The 8,302-nt window shown below is 45.5% G+C and overlaps 1 long non-coding RNA gene across 2 annotated transcripts; it reads right to left on the bottom strand.

Annotated features, from left to right (window-relative positions):
* Nucleotides 1-2,382: 2,382 nt before the first annotated feature.
* LOC127007208 (uncharacterized) lies at nucleotides 2,383-3,280 on the bottom strand. Of its 2 annotated transcripts, none has more exons than XR_007760114.1 (3): nucleotides 2,772-3,280; nucleotides 2,516-2,611; nucleotides 2,383-2,451 (listed from the first exon to the last, which is right to left on the bottom strand). It is a non-coding gene; the product is annotated as an uncharacterized LOC127007208 (long non-coding RNA). The 2 variants fall into 2 exon arrangements; XR_007760113.1 differs by having other exon boundaries at nucleotides 2,383-2,483.
* Nucleotides 3,281-8,302: the final 5,022 nt, after the last annotated feature.

Consider the following 8,302-nt stretch of genomic DNA (forward strand, 5'->3'; position numbering starts at 1 on the left):
AGGGAGCAATCAGAATCAAGACCCTCGCTGCTAACGGGTTAAGGGAGAGAGTGATGCATTCCACCATCCGAGCAACCCAAGACTGACAAATGCAAATGGACTCGCGTCTCTTTTGTCTCTGTTAGTCTGGATGCCGAGCTCCTGGGAACGCCGTAGACTTCCCTGCACTGTTACGGCCTTCCTGAGTCGCGGCAGCCAAGACAAAGTTTCTGAGTTAGAGATTTTAGTACACGACCCGGATCCGTTGCCAGATTATCGTATTCACCACTTTGTCTTTATTACTTTTAAGCCTCAAACTCTCGTACTTACACAAATAACGATAGAAAATTCAAGTTAGCGTTAAAGCTCCTATTTATTGATGTTTGTTTGGTTTTGCATTCGTTATTGGTCAGAAACTCCGAAAATGCAATGCGATGAGTACGCTAATTTGGCAACGCTGCTATCCGGGCCATTAAAGACAGACAGATTCTAAAAGTAGAGGACGCTTTCTGTTGTATGAATGCTGGACTTATGTAATTCACTACGGCCCGATCACTTGCTGGACTCGTAATGGCAAGTAAGTACCCTCTCGAAGAGCGTTATACCTTGCGCCTGGTGAAGCCTTCGGACACAGAGGCAGAACGACTACATTTAGACGTCCAAGCAGTCCTCAGCTTATGGGAAACTCAGCTATTGTAATTTCTTGCGAACACCTTCACCAGACTTGTCACTCTACAAAGGGAAAGACTGCTTGTGCCCGAGGTAAAGACTGAGGCAGAGAAGAAAATAACTCACCATCTTGCGAGTGGGTAAGAGCTCGACCCCCCGCTGCCAGCTAGCCATTAGACCAAAGGAGGGATGAGTGCCAAGCGAATGGGGAGAGTCGCACAAGTCTTGACAGCGAAAAGGGAAGGAGAAAATATACAGCTGAAGCCCATTTCTACACACACACACACACACACACACACACACACACACACACACACACACACACACACACACACAGAGAGATAGATAGATAGATAGATAAATACATAGATAAATTCCTAAAGAGGTCATGAGCAACAAGAACCACATATCAATCGTCTCCAGTCACCTCAATCAGTCAACATAACCAAGTGACGACATTCAGCTTGTGAGGGAAAGGAGGCGTTGGGTTAGGTTAGGTTAGGTTAGTTAGGTTAGTTTAGATTAAGCTCTCGCATAATATTTCCAAAGGCCACAAAGAAGATCAGTCGGGTTCTCACAAGTGATTTCAAGTTCATAGTGCAGAAGCCTTGTCAAACTATCACTAGGCTCATAAAACTGCGCCCGAACCAAACTTTTTTCTCCACAATGATCCTAAAGAGATTACCTGTGTGTGGTTTCTGAAGTGTTCCTCCTTTCTACATCAACGGCAAACACTATGCAGGGAATTTTTGCAGTATTTTGTGTTTGGTTGGGAGCTGACAAGTTATAGTGGAATGTATATTATGTATCTTTAGAACGATATTGTTTTTCATATAGTATTAAGGATATATAGTGTATTTTGGGTTATTAATTAATCAATTGGGATGTATTCTATCTGTCTTGAGAATAGTATAGTTGTTCCTCACTGTATAATTATGTATCTTGAGAATATAACTGTTTTTCATCTTGTATATGTATCTTGGGTTTGCATAAGGCAGGTAATATAAGACACTTTCGCTTCTCACATCAGCTATTTCTAAAGGTCAAAAAAGGGGTCAGTCGGGTTCTAATGAGTGTTTCTTCAGGTTCACGGTACAGAGGGAAGGGTCAAACTACTACCTGGGCCATAAAACTACTCCTGGAAATGCCCTCCTCCTCCTACGAAAGCCTTGTCAAATATGTGTTCTTGGGCGGCGAAATGTCTTGTGATACGAACCATACCCATGTAAATCCCCATATAACCTCCACGAAAGCCTTATCTAATGTGGGTGTGTAAGCTTCGGGATGTTTGTGAGGGAAGGGAGTCGCTGGTCCGCTGCTGGCCAAACAAGACGAGGTGTTGGACCCCTTCATGACTTCCTCTAAAACTTTCCCAATTCCACTCTATTACCCTCCAGCTGGCGCGCGGCAGTAGCTTGTCTCCCTATCTCACTTCCTTCCGTCCCACCGCGGCGAAGAACAGTTTCCACTCGCCTCCTGGAACCTCGACTGTCTGATGTTTTCATCTTCTGGAACCTCTACTTTCTGATGTTGTCGCCTCCGGGAACCTCGACTTTCTGATGTTGTCGCCTCCGGGAACCTCGACTGTCTGATGTTGTCGCCTCCTGGAACCTCGACTTTCTGATGTTGTCGCCTCCTGGAACCTCGACTGTCTGATGTTGTCGCCTCCTGGAACCTCGACTTTCTGATGTTGTCGCCTCTTGGAACCTCGACTGTCTGATGTTGTCGCCTCTTGGAACCTCGACTGTCTGATGTTGTCGCCTCCTGGAACCTCGACTGTCTGATGTTGTCGCCTCCTGGAACCTCGACTGTCTGATGTTGTCGCCTCCTGGAACCTCGACTGTCTGATGTTGCCGCCTTCTGGAACCTCGACTGTCTGATGTTGTCGCCTCCTGGAACCTCGACTGTCTGATGTTGTCGCCTCCTGGAACCTCGACTGTCTGATGTTGTCGCCTCCTGGAACCTCGACTTTCTGATGTTGTCGCCTCTTGGAACTTCGACTTTCTGATGTTGTCGCCTCCTGGAACCTCGACTTTCTGATGTTGTCGCCTCCTGAAACCTCGACTTTCTGATGTTGTCGCCTCTTGGAACTTCGACTTTCTGATGTTGTCGCCTCCTGAAACCTCGACTGTCTGATGTTGTCGCCTCCTGGAACCTCGACTGTCTGATGTTGTCGCCTCCTGGAACCTCGACTTTCTGATGTTGTCGCCTCCTGGAACCTCGACTTTCTGATGTTGTCGCCTCCTGGAACCTCGACTTTCTGATGTTGTCGCCTCCTGGAACCTCGACTTTCTGATGTTGTCGCCTCCTGGAACCTCGACTTTCTGCATGATGTTGACGCGAAAACTAAGTAAAAACAAACCCCTCGGGAAATATTTACTCTAGAAGAAGACCATCCGAATCATCCTCATTAGTTTACGGTGCAACATCATTCGTTCACGGTGTTTTGAAGCCAGACAGAAGGAAGTCGATGAAGTGCTCTCAGGCTTCGTAAAACAGCGAGGGCGCCACATCCCCGGCGGACAGACAAACAGTAAACACCAAGACCCTGAGTCCCAAAATTGGCAAACTTTTCCAATCTCCAAAAAGAACACACCACCATAACACTGGGATGGTATGGGCGTTGTAGACATTCCAGTAGAACAAAAGTAGTTATCTCGAGACATATTTTGCACTAGAACAACAACAATGACATAGAGATACAAGATAAACAACAGTAATATTCTCAAGATACATAATATACATTCGATTAGAACAATAAAGATGACCCAAGATACATTACATATACAAGATGAAAAACAGTAATATTCTCAAGATACATAATATACATTCCAACTGGCGAATAACGACAACTCAAGATACAGAATTATACAGTGAGGAACAACTATTATAATATTCTCAAGACACATAGAATACATCCCAATACCCAAAATAACCCAATACCCAAAATACACTACATATCCTTAATACTATATGAACAACAATATTATTCTCAAGATACATAAGATACATTCCACTAAGACAACGGTAAATCAAAATACAGTACATAAACTTTATACTAAATGAACAACAATGGCATTTTAAAGACACATTATATACATTCCACTACAATGACAACTCAAAACACATTCTCCTACACTAGATAAACAACAATAACAACAAGATTCTCAAGATACACATAAAATACTCGAAATACACTTCAAATACAGCATACACGAGGAACAACAAACAATGACGCTCTCAACTCCATAACAACAACGACAACTCAAAACACATTCTCCTATACTAAATAAACAACAATAACAGCAACAAGATTCTCAAGATACACATAAAACACTCGAAATACACTTCAAATACAGCATATACAACAAACAATGACGCTCTCAACTCCATAACAACAACGACAACTCAAAACACATTCTCCTATACTAAATAAACAACAATAACAACAACAAGATTCTCAAGATACACATAAAATACTCGAAATACACTTCAAATACAGCATACACGAGGAACAACAAACAATGACGCTCTCCACTCCATAACAACAACGACAACTCATAACACATTCTCCTATACAATAACAACAAGATTCTCAAGATACACATAAAACACTCGAAATACACTTCAAATACAGCATACACTAGGAACAACAAACCATAACAAAATAAACAACTCGATTCCTATATCTATATATGCTCTACTTATTCCACCCTTGCTGAGAGGAGCTCAAGATGGAGGACGTCCGTAGGGAGCTCAAGAACCGAAGACAAACTAACACACATTCCCTCTGGCACGCGGCCAAGAATAGTAATGTTATCCCGCGCGGGGGTGTGGGAGGTGGCGCCGCGGCTCCAGGATGGTGCATGACTCAAAGAAGACAGGAACTACTCGCTACTCTCCGCCACAACTCGCCCTCTCCCGCTATCCGTGTCTACAAACTCACATAACTTGTCTCCTACCATTATTCATATGTCTACAACCTCACACAACTCGCATTCCCCCTTATCAACCTCTACAAGCTCACACAACTCGCCTCCTTTCCCTTATTCATGTCTACAAGCTCACACAACTCGCCTCTCCCATTATTTACATGTCTACAAGCTCACACAACTCGCATTCCCTCATTATCAACCTCTTCAAGTTCACATTGCTCGCCTGCCCCATTATTCATACGTCCACAAGCTCACTCAATTCGCCGCCTTCTCCTTTATTCATATGTCTACAAGCTCACACAACTCGCCTCTCCCATTATTTACATGTCTACAAGCTCACACAACTCGCATTCCCTCATTATCAACCTCTACAAGCTCACATTGCTCACCTTCCCCATTATTCATGTCTATAAGCTCACACAACTCGCCTCCTTTCCCTTACTCATGTTTACAAGCTCACCAAAGTCGCATTCCCTAATCATCAGCCTCTACAAGCTCACATTGCTCGCTTTCTCCCATTATTTATCTGTCTACAAGCTCACACAACTCGCCTCCAGACAGCAAGCCAAGACGTCTATTAAGTGTTATCTAAGTCCTCAACTCGTCCTCCTGTCCCTTCCTGTGTCTGCAACCCCAATGACGTGACCTCTGGCCCTTGTTAATGTCGCTGCAAGGGCTGGCTGACTGACGTTCCCAATATACAGAGGCAATCGCTGAAGTATCGCCAATTATCCTGAAGCTCGCTCGCTGTGAAGCATAATTGGGTATTAACATTCCGAGTTATTTTCCAGCTCTCAGTCTTTGCATGGTTGGGGAGTGGTCTGCGTACGTGTGTGTGTGTGTGTGTGTGTGTGTGTGTGTGTGTGTGTGTGTGTGTGTGTGTGTGTGTGTGTGCTGGTTGACGTTGCGTTCAGAAAAGCGTTAGCGGCGTAAAAGTGCGTAAAATGGCGTAAGGAAAGAGAGAGAGAGAGAGAGAGAGAGAGAGAGAGAGAGAGAGAGAGAGAGAGAGAGAGAGAGAGAGAGAGAGAGAGACTGGAGAAAAAGGGAGAGAGAAGACGTTTCCATTTCTTCAAGATCCACTGAAAACGGAGATAATTGAGTTGACGAGGTGTGTGTGTGTGTGTGTGTGTGTGTGTGTGTGTGTGTGTGTGTGTGTGATGGAGGGTAAACTATGAAAGATAACACGAGTCTTCCCAAGTTTGGAGGAGGAGAAGGAGGAGGAGGAGGAGGAGGAGGAGGCGAAGAGGATTACGAAGAGACATACAATAAGGACAAGGACAAGGACGGGACGGGGATACTCTGGATTCTGGGGGGGGGGGGGGGGGGGGGAGAGATTGAAGGTGCTGAGATAGGTTAGGTTAAGTTAGGTCAGGTTGGGTTGGGTTAGGGTAGGATAGGTTAGGACAGGTCTGGTTTGATTGTTAGAGTTGGTTAGGTGACATGGCTGCTGAGGGCGGAGGTGAGAACAGAGGCAGCGTTGAGTATTAGGTTAAGTTAGGATAGGTTAGGTCAGGTCTGGTTTGATTGTTAGAGTTGGTTAGGTGACACGGCTGCTGAGGGCGGAGGTGAGAACAGAGGCAGCGTTGAGTATTAGGTTAAGTTAGGGTAGGTTAGGTGAGGTCAGGTTTGATTACGTGAGGTGGGGTGAGGTGACGAGACTACTGGAAGGCTTGTATGCGGGTGCTGAGTGCTGTGCTGAGCTGGTAAGAACGTGAGAGGCAGGTGAAGTAAGAGGGGCGTTTACTGCCGAGTGCTGAGGGCAGGAGTGAGGGAGAATGGCTCATAGGTTGGTGCTGAGGGCTGTGCTGAGCTGGATACTTGGTGGAGAGCGTGGGAGGCAGGCTATATGCGTGTGCTGAAGTGAAAGGACTGTTGATTGCGGAGTGCTGAGGGCAGGAGTGAGGGTGAAATAAGGTGACTGCTGAGTGCTGAGGGAGGGAGCGTGGGAGGAAAGCTTGTATGCGAGTGCTGAGTCCTAAGATGGAAGATGCCTGCGTGCGTGTGCTGACGTGAGAGAACTATATTTATTGCAGAAGGGAGGAGCGAGGCAGCGAGGAAAAGGCATATACGCGTGTACTGAGGTGACAGGCGAGGCGGGTCTTCTACAGGGCATCAATCAGTGAGGGTTGCTAGGGAATGCAGCCCCGCGCGGAGGCTGGCGGGATGCTGCTGCCGCCGCCGCCTCCGCCAGAGTCAGGCCGCGCGGCAGATCAATACCAGGAACAGCGGGGGAGCGCGCACGCGTCCTCGGCGGTGAAATTCGAAGTCACCAGTGAAATCAGTATACTGCGTCGCCTCTTCTCACACTTCTCATGTAGGCCTAGGGGAGGGTGAGCGAGCGAGCGAGAGAGAGAGAGAGAGAGAGAGAGAGAGAGAGAGAGAGAGAGAGAGAGAGAGAGAGAGAGAGAGAGAGAGAGAGAGAGAGAGAGAGAGAGAGGAAAGAAGGGAAGGGAAGGGAAGAGAGAGAGAGAGAGAGAGAGAGAGAGAGAGAGAGAGAGAGAGAGAGAGAGAGAGAGAGAGAGAGAGAGAGAGAGAGAGAGAGAGAGAGAGAGAGAGAGAGAGAGAGAGAGAGAGAGAGAGAGAGAGAGAGAGAGAGAGAGAGAGAGAGAGAGAGAGAGAGAGAGAGAGAGAGTTCTTGTTCTTCTTCATTCTTTATAATTTTTTTTCATTTGTTCAATATCTTCTGCATCTTCTATAATAAAACACAAAAACACTCTGTGACCCTCGGTACCTCAAAAGCTCAAATTATTCCCACCTGTCTGTCAACGGAACACAACCACACAGACACACTCTCATCTATTTCCCCATTAAACTTTCTCGCCGTGTTGTTCTTAAAGCCACAAACTTCGCCATTCATTCTCTGGCACCATCAGCTTCCTCGAGGTGTTCTATTTCGTCTCCACAATTCCCCATCCACCCATCCACTCAGATCCTAATTCAGTATACGCTAGTCTCAGATCCTAATTCTATATACGCTAGTCTCAGATCCTAATTCAGTATACGCTAGTCTCAGATCCTAATTCTATATACGCTAGTCTCAGATCCTAATTCAGTATACGCTAGTCTCAGATCCTAATTCAGTATACGCTAGTCTCAGATCCTAATTCAGTATACGCTAGTCTCAGATCCTAATTCTATATACGCTAGTCTCAGATCCTAATTCAGTATACGCTAGTCTCAGATCCTAATTCAGTATACGCTAGTCTCAGATCCTAATTCAGTATACGCTAGTCTCAGATCCTAATTCAGTATACGCTAGTCTCAGATCCTAATTCTGTATACGCTAGTCTCAGATCCTAATTCAGTATACGCTAGTCTCAGATCCTAATTCAGTATACGCTAGTCTCAGATCCTAATTCAGTATACGCTAGTCTCAGATCCTAATTCTGTATACGCTAGTCTGAGATCCTAATTCTATATACACACTAGTCCTAAACGCTTCTCTACGTCATAATTATGTATCCCATGTGTAAGGGAGCTTCACACACACACACACACACACACAGAGACCTCCATTCATGTCCGAGGCTTGCTATACACAGACAGAGAGACAGATGGGTACAGACACACATACACTCACACTCACACACACACACACACACACACACACCTCCTTTCATTAACTACTCTCTCCTATACTATGAAAATAAAAGTAGAATACAGCAACAGAATCAGCAACAACGACAGTAAAAGCAATAGTAGTAGTAGTAGTAGTAGTA

This window comes from Eriocheir sinensis, chromosome 34, assembly GCF_024679095.1.
Source record: "Eriocheir sinensis breed Jianghai 21 chromosome 34, ASM2467909v1, whole genome shotgun sequence".
NCBI classification, from domain to species: domain Eukaryota; kingdom Metazoa; phylum Arthropoda; class Malacostraca; order Decapoda; family Varunidae; genus Eriocheir; species Eriocheir sinensis.